This window comes from Silurus meridionalis, chromosome 28 (genome assembly GCF_014805685.1).
Source record: "Silurus meridionalis isolate SWU-2019-XX chromosome 28, ASM1480568v1, whole genome shotgun sequence".
Lineage (NCBI taxonomy): Eukaryota > Metazoa > Chordata > Actinopteri > Siluriformes > Siluridae > Silurus > Silurus meridionalis.
The window spans coordinates 6,003,899-6,018,541 of record NC_060911.1 but is presented as its reverse complement, the minus strand read 5'-3'; the positions used below and the strand labels follow the sequence as shown (position 1 = coordinate 6,018,541).

The following is a 14,643-nucleotide window of genomic DNA, read 5'->3' as shown; positions in this document are numbered from 1 at the left end:
GTCATGTAGAAAGATGAACCTCTGGACCAGACTGAGGTTCTGAGTGCTGTGAACAGGTATCTATTGAGGATATCTCTGTTCTTTGCTCCATTCAGCGTTGCCTCAACCTGGAGCAGTTAACAAGTTCCTGCTGCAGAAAAACACCCCACCATAATGCTTTACTTTTGGGGTTGGTTTTGGGCGGGTGATGAGCAGTGCCTGGCTCCCTCCAGACATAATGTTTAGAATTAAAGCCAAACAGTTCAATCTTGGTTTCATCAGACTAGAGACTCTTGTTCCACACAGTTTGAGAGCCTTATAGCGGGTGTCCATTGGCTTTACACTGACAGACTTCTGTCCTGCTACACTGCCTAGTGGGAAGCCTGGATCGATGGAGGGCTGCAGTGATTGTTGTATTCTGGAACTCTGTCTCATCATCAGAGCTCAAACAAACATTTTTTTTCGCTTCATTACATTGTGGTAACACTAATTCTGGATGGAATCATCCACACATTCATTTTCTTTCTATCACAGCCTACCTTGAAATTTGTTTTCGAAAGTGATTTATTTATTACAAATCGCCCATGCATGGTGCATAGATCAACAGAGTGTGCAAGAGTATGTGTTAAGATGTGTATGGCTTTGCTGTTTAATCTAACTAGCAAAATGCCTTACTGTGGCATCTGCACCACAGCAGATAAGCAGATTTATAAGCATGAGAGAGAGAGAGAGAGAGTGAGAGAGAGAGTGAGAGAGAGATGCAGGTCAGTGGACAGGAACAAAATGAAAAACACCACTTCTCTTCATTTTTGTCATCACCAATATATTACCCCTTTCTTCTCTCTCTTTCTTGCTCTCTCTCTCACACACACACACTGAAGATAAGTGAGTATGACCCTAATTGCTGATCAAAATGATTCAAGATTACCTCACAGAGGCTTATTCCCATTCATCCATGCTTGAGTGATGACTCATCTTGATTTTTTATGGGCTTTTTTACTTTTCCTTCACAGGATGTGTGTTGTAAGCCACTAAGAATTTCCAAGAAGGAAATGAAAATGGGATGTTTTGAAGTATGGACTCCTGGCACCCGGAAGCTGATTATTTTTCAATAACAACACATCCCACAAGTCCTAAGGAGCAGCAGTTATTTCTTTGATGAGTAGCAGGTCATTGTTTATATCAGTTTAGTTCAATATTTTGGACATTATTTCCAGTATAAATCTCAATTCTACAGAGCACAGATTGGATATCACATTAAAAAGCCACAATAAGAGAACACTGAAAAAAAACATAGCATCCATACAGACATGCAAAAGTCACTGCTAATAATTCAGCTAGCTGTCGAGAAAGAATTATCGGAATTTCCCTTTTTTGATGGCAAATTCTAGGGCAACTCCAACTAGCTTGGTAATTGCAGCATTTCTGCTCTAATGGACACACAGCACTGAGGGGAGCATTTCATTGACCTACTTTATGAATCTCACAGCTCACACACAAGACAAACACAGGAAATGGCTGCTTATGAAAAATCTACATAGAGATAAGTTTGTGGACACATCACCAGAATATTCGTATCGGCTTATTGAACATCCACATTCCACATACAGTCCCCATTTGCTGTTATAACACCCTCCACTCTTCTGGGATGATGTTTCACTAGTTTTTGAAGTGTGCTTTTGGAGGTTTTTGATCATTCAGCCACAAGGGTGTTAGTAAAGTCAGGTCTTGATGTAGAGTGAGGACGCTTGGGTTTCATTCAGTGTTCCAATTAATACCAAAGGTATTTTATAGGGTTGAGGTCAGAGCTCTCTGGCAGACCATTCAAGATCCTCCAATCCAACTCAACTATATCTTCATGGAGCTGGCTTTGTGCATAGGGGCACTCCTAGTCTGAGGAAAGGGAGGATCTAATGCTCCCAAATCCAAAGACATACAATGCAATTGTGTGCCTCAGACAGTTAGAGGAGAAACCACGCATAGTATACATGAATATGTTAACAAAGGTTATTATTAGTCAGATGCAACTCATGCTGCTGGTCAGTGACATGCCTTGGCCTTTCAAATAAATTGGTATTTGCTGCTATCCATTTTCTTTCTTTTTAAATCCGCGCCAGCTAAAGAAAAGCAGCCTCACAACGTGATGCTGCCACCACACCGCCACGAGTAATATATCCATTAAAAAAATTGGCAAACACATCCAAAAGAAGTCCATACTTTTCTGAAACAACATCTTATGGGTAGATAAGGCAAATATCATCTTGTAACAGAATAATGGGAAAAGAAGAGTATGAATAAGAAAAGGAACTGCTCATGATCCAAAGCATGCAACCTCATAATTAGGGATGCACCGAAATGAAAATTCTTGGCCGAAACCGAAAACCGAAAAAGAGGAAAGCAAGGCCGAAAACCGAAACACCGAAAGAAATTATGCCAATTATTATTACCATGCCTTTTATGGCTATGACTGTGTACTAACCTTACTAAAATCAAGGCATTTCAATTGCATAAATTAATATTAAAGTTTCAAAGAATAAATCAATTACAAATTATGAAACTATTTATTTATAGCACATTGCAACAATGCACAGGATAAAATAAATTAAAATTTAGTCTTAAATGTTTAACTTTAATGCACTCATGTGTAGATTAAATAATAATGTACAGTCCCTCTGGCCTGCTGAAAGGTTGTACAATTAAATATGTTCTTTCATAAAAACAAAGTGCATTTAGAACAAGTGCAACTGCTTAAAGATACAATACAACACTATCACTGGGAAACTTCCTGCCTTTTCAAAAACGTCTGCCACAGACGGAGTGCGCATGCTCGGAGGGGTTTTGCTTTTCTGTGCCGCGTTCCTCTGATATTCAGCATAGCGATCGGATGTTTGGATTTCAAATTAAACCCGACGTGGAGAAAGTTTTTGCAGACGCACCCAATCTTGAAATTTCGGCATTACATGTTTTGCAAATCGCTATCCGTGGATCTTTCTCAGATATACTGAAATACGTCCACACCGCAGACATGTTGCTTTAGACATGCACGTGCAGGCCGCGGTTTCTGTTTGAGTCATCACAACAAATTGTTTCGGCCGTGTTTTTTCGATGATCAAAATTTTCGGTGGCAGAATATTCGGTGCATCCCTACTCATAATGCATGTATGGCTGCTAATGGAACTGGTTTTCTTGAACCTCATCCAAATCATGATGTGATGTGGCTATTTTAAATGTTCAGATTCAGTTAAATGCTTAAATTATATTAGACATTGGGGAATATTCTGCTATGAATAAATCAGCTAACTTGAATCTTTTTGAAAATAAATATTTTCTTTGTAAAAAAAAATCATCTTGTCCAAATAAAGAACATAAGGGTGTAGGCATAGCTCTAACAATATCAACAATCCAGAGAAGACTTTGTCATAGTGAAGAAGGGCTTAGAAAGACCCAAAGAATAATTTAAATGCAACTGCAGACTTTTTAAGGCAAAAATAGGAATGCTGGGCAATGGTCAAATCCATCCCCTGACATAAATCCATTTGACCATGTATGTCATTTGCTAAAGGAAAAACGATGTACCATGAGCAAGCAGAAACCAGACAACTTCCATGACGTCATGGCAGAGATTTAACAGGGAAGAAACTGGGTGTCTGGTAATGTCTAAGATTTACAGACTTGACAGAGTCATTAACTCAACAGATCAGAACAGGCCAATGTACTATAATAAACACTATCAATACCAACAACATGGTCAGTGTTTAAATATTTATGGACCTGTACATGTGTGCTGACCTGGGCAACTGTGTGGTTGTAATGTGTGTTTTATTTTTTTATATATTTTTGAAAACAATACAAAATAAAATTTCCAAAGAATCTACATACTGTATGAGGGTACAATACAGATGTGCCAAATGAATATTACTTTAATTACTTTGTCGAGTACTGTGTTAATGAAACACCGCCGTATACCACAAAGCAGCAATCAGTCTTACAGAGCGTAATAGTGAAAATGTGACATCTTGCATTTCAGGTGCTAACAAGATTCTGAGAGAGACCGAGAGACACGGGGAGAGAAAGGAAGTCTCCCATTGCACGGCTTGTCGAAGCTTTCGTTTCCTATTCTCTCATTCTTTTCTCCTCCTCCACGCTTGTTCACTTTGCCGGAACTTCAGGCCAGCAGTATCTATCTGAATGTTCAGTGCTTTGCATTCTGACACCAAGCTAAACCAACACACACACACACACACACACACACACACACACACACACACACAAAACAGTGGTCTACTGTGAAAACGATTTGGGCATTATCAGTGCATTGCAGATAAAGACAAAAGCTGTGTGTGTGTGTGTGTGTGTGTGTGTGTGTGTGTGTGTGTGTGTGTGTGAGAGAGAGAGAGCGAGAGAGAGAGAGAGAGAGAGCACGAGACAGAAAGAAAGCAAAAGAGAGACGGAGAGAAAGAGGGGAAGGAGGAACTGGGAACAGGATGACTTAACCTCAGTGTTTAGCTAGGGTCACAGCTGCAGACTGGAAGCACACACTCTCTCTCTCTCTCACACACACACACACACACACACACACACACACACATATATATACTCATAGAGAGAGAGAGAAAGAGAAAGAGAGAGAGAGAGAGAGAGAGAGAGAGAGAGAGAGAGAGAGAGAGAGAGAGAGTTGTACAGACACCAAAACAGGCACATGTTGTGCATTCTGATTAGTGTCTTTCTTACACTTAAACGTTACCCCATCTGCCAGTTTCTTTCTTGAAATTTTCTATACTGAATGTCGTTACTTTATATTAAAAAGTTATCAGCCGATAAATCATGAGCATCAGTACAAGAAATGCATTGTGCCCACTCTGCCTCTACACTGGACACTGAACAACTGACAGGATAATAGAGCTGAGTCATGCCTCAATATAGCGTTTCGATTTTTTTTTTTCCAAACTATTTTGATTTAATCAAAGTTGTGACGTTTTAACACATGATTCATCACCCAGCCTACTCATACAGTACTCTGTACTATGGTGTTACTTTGCCAATATGACAAGATCTGACATCATCTCTTCAGTTAAATGATGAAAAAGAAACCAGACATCATATAGGGATAAAGTATTGGATCCCTGTCTTTTCCAGTCTCCTTAAACACAAATGTATTGGATGTCTTTGGATGTGGGACCATGACATTTTCCCTTTACTTTTACTAGAAGACCCAAACCTTTTCTAGCATAACAAGACCCTGTTCACATTGAAGATATAGAGTACATTTGCTGCAGTGAAAGATTTTGAGTGGTCCTTCTATAAACCTACAGTAACCTCTACTGAAACACCTTTGGGAAGAACTGTAATGCTGAATGCACCACATTTCTCCTCACCTCACATCAGTACCTGATTTTACTAACACCCTTGTGGCTGAATAAGCAGAAATCTCCACCAGCACACTCTAATATCTAGTGGTACATTTTCTTAGAAGAGTGGAGGTTATGATAAAAGCAAATAGGGACTAAATGTAGAAAGGGATATTTAAAGTGTCCAGAACATTTGTCTATACAGTGTATTTACAGTACACATACCAGTTCATCACATGCATTACTTGTTTGTCTCTATGTGATCAAGAAATGCTGCCTGAATTAAAAAATAATGTCAGCAGCTCTATCATATATGTACATTTCCAAATAATCTTCAGCAAAGATGGCAGATGATCTAAAAGCTTGCATTCTAATTAGATATTCACCACTCATTCGTTTGAGAAATCAGACAGGACATAATCAGGAGTCTGACAGTAACTCTGGCATACTGTAATTTATATATATATATAAAACAAAACACTATGGTTCATGCGCTTATCAGAAAATAACCAATGACTACCCTGAAGTGTTGTATTCCAGTTTGCATATGATTATATTTTTGCACCAAAGAACAACATGGCATGTAGAATAACCACCTCTCACTCGCCCACCTCTATTTTTTTTTCTCTCTTGTAAAGACCAGTAACCGAAAACGCAGCTTGTCATGTTACCAAGAAACTCGAAAGCCTTCGTCCTGAAGATTATCCCAAGTAAGAAAAAATGTTACAGCCTGTTTTTCGCACTGACACTGGAGTCTCCTTCAAAAAAAAAGCTGAATAAACTAAATCTCCTTACAGAATAACACCATATGATTTTTTTGTATTATTATTTCTGTATGAATAAACCTAAGCAGAATCAAGCATTCATTAGCATTGAAATATAAACATTAGATACGGTATTTGGAGGTCGACACAGGAATGTATGCTATCAATGCTCTTGACTGCTGCTAATTGCTCTACATGAATTCCAATGCTGTAAATTGTGCATAACAGGCTCTGGACACTGGCCAGAACCCCTGAGAGGACACACCTGCTTGGCCGAATGGCATTGACACCAGTCGGGGGGCGTCAGTGATGTAGTTTGTGTAGGAACGTCTAGATCAGTCAGATGGGCTGTGGGCTGATGACTTCACACTGGTTAGCTTATGACTGGGACTATGAGCAAAGAGCAAGACGTTATGTTCTCAATGTCCTCATTCATCTGTGCTTGTATTATTGCACAAGTTTACATGCTTACACATACAGACACCATGTAAAAGTGCTGTATATCAGCGATCAAATGTTATATCTGAAATTCTCAAGTATCATTAAGAAAAAAACGAATATGAATCCTATAGTCCAAAACTGGCTGTGCTGTTTTGATGAGCAAAGTGGCGACCAAATAAGTGAGAACAAAAATAAATTTCCTATGCTGTTTGCTGGTTTGACCTGAATCTAATAAATAAATATAAATATAAATACATACATAAAAAAATAAATCACATGCCCACTCAGCACCGATTTCTAGTCTATTTCTAAAATATTTAGACTAGTCATTAGGACTTGTTAATCACTAAAGATTCGCATTTCTGAAAATTTGATTCAAATGCTAATAGATTTGAGTTTACAGTAATTTACGTGATGTTGATGCGATGAGTTGTGGACACTCATGTTGAAAATGTCAGTCACTGACAGACACTAAGTCCCTAAACAAAATATTAAACCAATTTGTCTATTATGCTGTGACAGAGTGCTGCCTCCAGAGCAATACAAATAAAACTCACTGCCTTTAGAAAACAAGAAAGCAACATTTGTTATGTCACGAGGATCACGAGGAAATTAAGTTGTGATCACGAGCATGGAGGACTTCTTAGGGCATTTGTAGTTACATACCCAAAGTTGTTGCATACTCAGATGTTTAAAAAAAAGTGCAATAGAAAAGTGTTCACCCCGTCAGGTATATATTGTATGTTTGAATCCTGATGATGCCACAGCCTTGTGGCCAGGAACCCATGTCAAGTAAAACAAGATGTGCTTTCAAGTAGGTAGGGATGTTGTGCTTTCTCTTTCCTATCAATCACTGCAACACATTGGCATCTGTGAGCATATACATGCGGAAATAAGCAGATAGGACATTAGAAGTGTGTTACAAGTGTGTTATACTGTAACACCACCTCACTGAGCAGCATTTTTACTGGAAGCTGTCATGTGTTAAGGTTGAGATTTAGCTTTAATGTAGAAAGAAGAAAATGCGAGTTTTCCACAAGTAAATTTAAAGCTAATGAGGCTGCGTGAGCAGGAAAAACAGTGAGTCGGTTTGGGGGGCTAAATAGTAGATCCACGCAAAATAGATAGCAAAATTCAATTAAGTTTTAGTTGTATAGCACTATTAACAATGGACATGGTCCCAAAGCAGCATTACAGAGAAAAAGAGGTTATACAATTTTTTCATTTATATGTTAGTGCCTAACAGGTTCCCTGGTGGTCTAGTGGTTAGGATGCAGCGCTCTCACCGCTGCGGCCTGGGTTCGATCCCCGGTCAGGGAACCAACCCCAGCCACTCGTAGTGCCGTTCCCAAACCCGGATAAATGGGGAGGGTTGTGTTAGGAAGGGCATTCAGCGTAAAAACGTGCCAAATCGAACGTGTGGATCATGAATACGGATGATCCGCTGTGGCGACCCCTAATGGGAGAAGCCGAAAGAAATATGTTAGTGCTTAAAAGTTTATCCCTAATGAGAAAGCAATTGGTGACAGTGGCGGGTAAAAAACTCCCTGAGATGGTATGAGGAAGAAACCTTGAGATGAACCAGAATAAAAAAGGGAATCCTCATGTGGGTGGCACCAAATGTCAATTCATTATAGTTTAATTATTGTTAGGTTTAATCATTGTTTTTCAGTGATGGGTGCTTCAATGAACTGTTCATGCAAATTGGAGTCCTAAGCCACAGACTGTTTATATTAATTACAGTCCAAATCCATTCTCATAGTTCCTGAATTGCTCAAAATCGGATTGCTACTTTGGTGGATTAGATATTACATACTCCAAAAAACTAGTTTCACCCAACATAAATCAGGCAAAATGAAAAAAAAATTTTTTTTTAAAAGTTCAACTGAAAACGACAGCATCTTTGTCTTGCAGTTCATTACAGAAGATTCAATAATAATTGGTGAAATAAGTCTACAGGGTCCCACTGATTTAATTTGTACATATATATATATATATATATATATATATATATATATATATATATATATATATAAATATAAACTGCGATCATTTAAACACATTCACGAATCGCACAATAACCTCGAGATATGTTGTTTTGTTGTTTCAATTTCCCCTGTCCAAACACATCCCACACAAAATCTGATGATCTTTGGCAAATTATAAGAAATATTGGAGAGCTAACCTATATCTAAATAAAAGAATGGCAAAGAAGATCAAGAAAAGACCTCATAAGTGAACAGTGATGGTTGTAAAAATTTAATGTGTCCACTTTCCTTTTCTTGTTTTGTATGCATTTTAAATCTATTTTTAATTCTAAACTTTTGTCGGTATTTTGTAATAAGACGCACACCAGCCAACATGAATATTGTCCCTGATTAACTAAAAGTAAAAGTGCATGCTGCATGATTTTTCCGCTATCTGTGTTTCCACTTCAGTGAACATCCTGATCTTTCATTTGGAAAAAATAAAAAACTCCTTCAAAGGTTCTCATATAAAAACTGAATACCTTTGATGCCGATTTCAATGTAGAGTGGGAAAGTCATTGAAAATCAATGCTGATGGCATTGAATGGCAGCGTGATCACTGAGAGAGACGAGCAAGTGGACAAATAACTTGATGGCTTACATGTGAGCAACTCATACGCATCTTGAGCATTCATAGTGATCATTAAAACACCAACACTTGCAGGAAGCTGAGTCTTACAGCTAGTAGAAAAAGAACTGCAACTCTGTTTTCCACAACAGAGGACCTGGTGATAGATGAGCTCATTTTGGACTGGGACTTGCCCAAAATGTGGTACTCGTGAGGCCTGCAATTTGGCACCGATATTTTTAAAGAACAAGTCTAGAAAAGGAAGTCCGGGAACACACACACACACACACACACACACACACACACACACACACACACACACAGGAGCCAAATCCAGGACAAAACCACTGCCCTGAAAGAATTCTTACATAACAGCTCTAAATCATGGCATGTTTTTATATTATGTTTCCCTACATATCACGTCAAGCGCTATCATTTCGCTTTGACACAACACACACACACACACACACACACACACACACACACACACACACACACACGACATCTGTTGCCTTTGCACTGAGAGATTCTGCTGATATTTGATACATAACGAAGGATGCACAATGTGAATGACAGACCAGCGGAAATTACATTGTGCAGAAGAGGGAAGCAGGGCTGGGACAGCAAGTCACACAGGGTTTACGGACCTGATGAATGGACCATGCAATAAATAAACATCTCAGAGAAGAAGAAAGGAGAGCAGAATCTGAGAGGAGGTATTTGGAAAAGTTTTTGATGAGTCATTATCAAAAGGGAAAAAAATATCGAAAGAGATTTTTTTGGTTTTCTGCTTGAATCCTCGCCTAAAACCACAAGCACACACACACACACACACACACACACACACACACACACAGAGCCAGGAAGTGAATGAAGACAAGCAGTTTCTGCTCTGCTGCCTTTTTTCCTCTAGACACTAAACAGAATCACTGCAATAGACAAAAGATGTTGAAACACACACTTATATACCTACTACCCAAACCAAAAATTTCATTCAGCCTGTTTTTATTCATGACCATCATAAGAAGCTCAAGTCGGGACTTTTTTTTTTTGTAGAACCTAGTTTCTTGCTTCTCTCTTCGTCAGACGATATAGAACAATCTAGACAAGGCATCTGAAAGCATGACTGTGTACTGCTTTTTATCTCATTTCCATCAAATTCCTTCCTGATTCTGCTTCTGTTAGGTGTTCTCTGGGCATTGATCTTAATCAGACGTCAAGGTAAAGTGCCGAGTTCCAACTACTTCATAATACGCAGGCACACGAGCGATCTGATCTGAGTGCACCTTTTCGCCAGAGTAACGCATTCGAGCGTGGCTGGGTCGTGACACTTAAATGTTCTTTCTTTCTCAAAAGATTTATCACATCAGGGTTGGACCTGGAGAGTTTTGAATCATGGTGTTGTGCATCGAATGATCTCTTTGACCTATCTTTTGGTGCTTACCTATGCTCCTGAGAACACATTGCATGTTTTTTTGGAGTACCTTCATCTGTAACCAAAAAAAAATATTCTTCAAAAGCATACAGCTACAACTACCCAGCATGTGCAGGAACCCTGTAGGGATTTGTTAAACTCTGTAGATATTAATTCAACTCCAGTTCAGGACACCCTAAGATCCAGGTGATGTTCCTCCTGCTGGCTAAGCACGCCCAGATCGTGACACTGAGATGCCAGATCACTGTAGGATCATTCCCCTGGGGACACTGGAATAAAAGGAAATCAGGTTGCACTACTAAAGAATGAACTGAAATGAAGATCGGTATGATGTACTCACTCCGGCTGGAGCACTGAGAGGAGCTGGATCGGGATGGAAGCTCTGCTCTCAGGTCTTTGCTGAAACTGTAGGGTGAAGCTGTGAATGATCGGCAAGTGCCAAAGTCCAGATAATTAATAGAAGCCGTAACAAGCGAAAATATATCGGTGCGGGTTTTTTTTCCGGCCCGGCGAAGTTACTGCGTCCGCGCGCGTGCATTCACGGTCCCGCCGGTTTCCGAATGAAAACCGCCTCTCTCTGGAGGGTGTGTGTGTGTGTGTGTGTGTGTGTGTGTATGTCTCTCTCTCTCTCTCTCTCTCTCTGGTGGGTGTGTGTGTGTGTGTGTGTGTGTGTGTGTGTATGTCTCTCTCTCTCTCTCTCTCTCTCTCTCTCTGAGTGTGTGTGTGTGTTTGTGAGATTCTTTATTCTCTCTATCTCTCTGAGTGTGTGTGTGTGTGTGTGTGTGTGTGTGTGTGTGTGTGTGTGTGAGAGAGAGAGATTCTCTATTCTCTTTATCTCTCTCTGAGTGTGTGTGTGTGTTTGTGAGATTCTTTATTCTCTCTATCTCTCTCTGAGTGTGTGTGTGTGTGTGTGTGTGTGTGTGTGTGTGTGTGTGTGTGTGTGTGTGTGTGAGAGAGATTCTCTATTCTCTTTATCTCTCTGTGTGTGTGTGTGTGTGTGTGTGTGTGTGTGTGTAGATTCTCTTTCTAGTATGATTCTTTCGCTCTGTGTGTTTCTGTCTCAACATTCAAGATTTTCTCTCTCTTTTTTTGGGAGTGTGTGTACAGTATGATTATTTCGCCTGTGTGTGTGTGTGTGTGTGTGTGTGTGTGTGTGTGTGTGTGTGTGTGTGTCAACATTCAAGATTTTCACTCACTCTCTTTGTGTGTGAGAGGTTTTCTAGCTCTCACTCTGTGTGTGTGTGTGTGTGTGTGTGTGTGTGTGTGTGAGAGAGAGACTCGCACTCTTTCCTTTTCTCACCCGCCCGTTCTCCCTCTTTCACTGTCACACGCTGCCGGACACGACCGTCTCTCTCTCTCTCTCTCTCTCTCTCTCTCTCTCTCATCACACACACACACACACACACACACATTTTTTCGGGTCTGATGTCACCGCGCTATCCGGTCTCGTAATTCCTCCTCCTTTCTATTCTGTTCTCGCCATTTCCGGCGTGCTGCATCCGGACCGGAGAGCAAAAAGGCAACATTGACGTTTTTAATCAATAATAAAGAGCGCATTTTTTCATGAATATACCAGTGAACACTGTATTAAGAGGAAACGGATTAGGACGGAGTGAAGCGGATGTTGGGAGGAGAATGGAATGTTCTCAGTGGGAACTCTGGACTGCAGCAATACCAATTGTGGACACAGGGGGCAGTATAGATGGGGGTTATAGCCATCTGTTTTCATGCTAACGTTTTTTTTTTTTTTTTGGGATAAATGGTCTAAATGCACCAAGGGTATAAATACAAATGTTCTATTGGGGGAATATAAATACAAATGCTGTGCTTAAATATTGCTCCAGTAAACGCATTCCTTTTACTGCTTTCTGGAGTACAAAGTACGTTTATTCGAATAGACTTATGATGTGACCAAATAATATTAAAAGTACTAAATTCAGTAACGAGGTTCAAAATGCCAAGCAAAACGAAAAGTTCATGATTCAGGGTTGTGGTGTCAAAAAAAGACTTTTTTTCAGCAGAAAGGAAGCCAGGAAGGTCTATGAATGCACCCAAAAAACACAAGTCATAGCACAAATCTTATATATACTGATCAGGCATAACATTATGACATTATAAGATTAGGACCAGTGAGTAAATAACACTGATTATCTCTTCATTATGGCACATGTTAATGGGTGGGATATATTAGCCAGCAAGTGAAAAAATGTTCCTTAAAGTAGATGTGTTAAAAGTAGGAAAAATGGGCAAGCATATAGATTTAAAGAGTTTGACAACAGCAATGTTGTGACGGCTAGACGGCTGGGTCAGAGCATCTCCAAAACTGCAGCACTTGTCGGGTGTTCCTGGCCTTCAGTGGAATCTATCAAAAGTGGTCCAAGGAAGGAACAGTGATGTCCGTGGGGAGTGAATGCTGGCCCATGTGGACCGATCCAACAGATGAGCTACTGTAGCTCAAATTGCTGAAGAAGTTAATGCGGGACTATTAAGACTATTTTGGCTGCAAAAGGGGGGACCAACACAATATTGGGAAGGCACCACCAATATCACCAAATACCTAGGTGCTCCAGAGTTAACTAAAATAAAGTTTGCTAAAAACTCCAAAATAGTGAAAAAATAAATATATGTGATTTATTCATGTTCCAAGCTGTGGCCTGTACATGACCCTATAGCATGGGAACCACCTTAAGCTCTGACGTTAGATTCTTCAGGCACATTTATTACTCTTGACAAATTACCTCCTTAGAAGAGTAGGTGCGAGCTTAAGAGCTCACCGATGCTTCAAATATGCTGATTGTAATCGCACATTGATCTCTTGCTATGAATAGAAAGATTTTTAATACAGATTAGAAACGCATAATAATGCAAAAGGGTAAAAGGTAAAGTGCACCATACTTAAGGAAAAAAGAACCGATCAATGAGAACTTATTTACAGTGTTTTAATAATTGATGCTTAATTCAATGCACCATTCTCCTGTGCATCATACATTTTTAAGGAGAGACTTTTGCTTACCGGCACACATCAGGAGTTCCCCTACTTTTACGGAAACTCTTGCAAGAACAATGGGGTAACGGTTGTGGCCTTGTGTCAGGTCATCATTTGATGCAACGTAAGAATGCCGTCAAATAATGGCATGGAGAAAAAAAAGATCTGACGTTTAAATTATTAAAGTAATAGTAAAAGCTGTCCAAAATGTAGTTACTCTTATAAAGTACAAAACAAATTCTGGAAAATATTTACTTCAGTTAAGTAACAAAGTAAAAATACTTTTTTAAATATATATAAAAATAGCAAAAAGTATGTAGTATGCGGTTTTTTTAGTAGTAAAATTCCACTCATCTGTCTATCTATCCAAAAACAATATAACCAAAATCTTTGCAGACAACGGACTATTATACACATGTGCTTTTAGATATCATATTACAAAATGAATCCTCCCTTCGCTTTTATTGTGGTATTATGTGGTATTTCTTTTCACTTTCCTCAAGTGTAGCTCTAAGGATTTGCACATTCAGTTTTAAGCATTAGTGACATCCACTGACAAACACTTACGTCAGGAGAGAAAGCCTGGTGTGTAGTCCCCATTCCAGTTTATGCCATAGGTGTTTATTGCACAATTTGCAGTCACTGATGGCGGTTGAGATATTAGAAGGTAAGGATAATATATATATATCTCAAAAGCATGAGGATGATAAACAGGGTTTCATCGATGGCATAAGAATGTTGTGGAGCATACTGTTACACACAAACACACAAAAACACACACAGACACACTGAAGCAGCTTAATTTGTTATATCAAATGTTACAAGTCTGTTTTTCTGGATTCTTGCAATGTTTTCTCCGAATATCAAACATAGCAAACAACTTGTGTGTCTGTTATCAGACCTTATGTGTACTTTTTTCTTTGGCAATAATTTAATTATTTTTTTGTCTCCTCATTTTGAAGAAAAAAAAACAGAAGGATAAGAGAAAATAAAGTAAACAATCCAATTTGTTTGTATTAGTATTATACCTTTAAAATGTATACCATCCGACTACCTGCAGTGGCTGTCTTCAGTGATTAAGGGTGTAATGGCCTA

At 39.2% G+C, this 14,643-nt stretch overlaps 1 protein-coding gene and 1 non-coding gene across 2 annotated transcripts in view; one reads left to right on the top strand and one right to left on the bottom strand.

Moving 5' to 3' along the window:
* Positions 1-11,201, bottom strand: part of LOC124381193 (astrocytic phosphoprotein PEA-15) — a 34,042-nt gene extending 22,841 nt beyond the window's left edge. The window contains exon 1 of the mRNA XM_046842611.1: positions 10,903-11,201. The gene's annotated coding sequence lies outside the window, so the exon portion shown is untranslated. The remainder of the gene's footprint in view (positions 1-10,902) is intronic.
* trnae-cuc lies at positions 7,781-7,852 on the top strand. Its single transcript has one exon. It is a non-coding gene; the product is annotated as a tRNA-Glu (tRNA).
* Positions 11,202-14,643: the final 3,442 nt, after the last annotated feature.